Source organism: Hibiscus syriacus, unplaced genomic scaffold (genome assembly GCF_006381635.1).
Source record: "Hibiscus syriacus cultivar Baekdansim isolate YM2019G1 unplaced genomic scaffold, ASM638163v2 tig00110020_pilon, whole genome shotgun sequence".
Classification (NCBI taxonomy): domain Eukaryota; kingdom Viridiplantae; phylum Streptophyta; class Magnoliopsida; order Malvales; family Malvaceae; genus Hibiscus; species Hibiscus syriacus.
This window is the reverse complement of record NW_024062568.1, coordinates 1819077-1819788: the sequence shown is the minus strand read 5'-3', so window position 1 is coordinate 1819788 and position 712 is coordinate 1819077. Positions and strand designations below refer to the sequence as shown.

Genomic DNA, 712 nt, shown 5'->3' with positions numbered 1-712 from the left:
AATGATCTTTTCAGAAAATTAGAAGGAAATTTTTGGAGTTTTCCATATAAAATAAGATGTCATGATATAACAATGTTAAAAAAATTAACGATGGAGTGATTAAAAATTTTATTTTGAAAGTTAAATTATGAAATTGACAATTTTTTGAATTTGAGTAGTCAAAACAGAAATATGAACAAAATTGAATGACTAAAAATAGTTTACCACCTTCTTATCACTTTAGGCCTTCGCATTCAAGTTGGCCAAAATCATATGTTTTGTTTACAAATACAACAATCATTAAACTTCAAAGGGGTGGTGGCGCAGTTGGCTAGCGCGTAGGTCTCATAGCATGAAATTGAGTAATCCTGAGGTCGAGAGTTCGAGCCTCTCTCACCCCATTCATTTTCTTTTTTTGCTTCTTCAACTCTTTCTATTATTGGGCCTTTCACCTACCTACCATTGTTTCTAATTTCTCCTCCAATTACAATGGTTTTCAATTTCTTTTGCTCATTCACACCCATATTGAGCCAACATTATTATAATAGAAATTAGAAATAAAACTAAAATTAAAATATTAATGATACAATATTTTATATTTCCTATTTTATAAATTGAGTATAAGATTTCTTTAACCCATCACTAGACTCATTTTTTATAATAATTTTACACTCTTGTTCTCGAAATAGGGACAACTCATTTTTGTTTGAGGTAACTCACATTTCTATATTTA

General features: G+C 29.1%; 1 non-coding gene across 1 annotated transcript; it reads left to right on the top strand.

Annotated features, from left to right (window-relative positions):
• The first annotated feature begins 291 nt into the window (after positions 1-291).
• On the top strand, positions 292-380 carry TRNAM-CAU. The gene is given in 2 exon segments: positions 292-329; positions 345-380. It is a non-coding gene; the product is annotated as a tRNA-Met (tRNA).
• Positions 381-712: the final 332 nt, after the last annotated feature.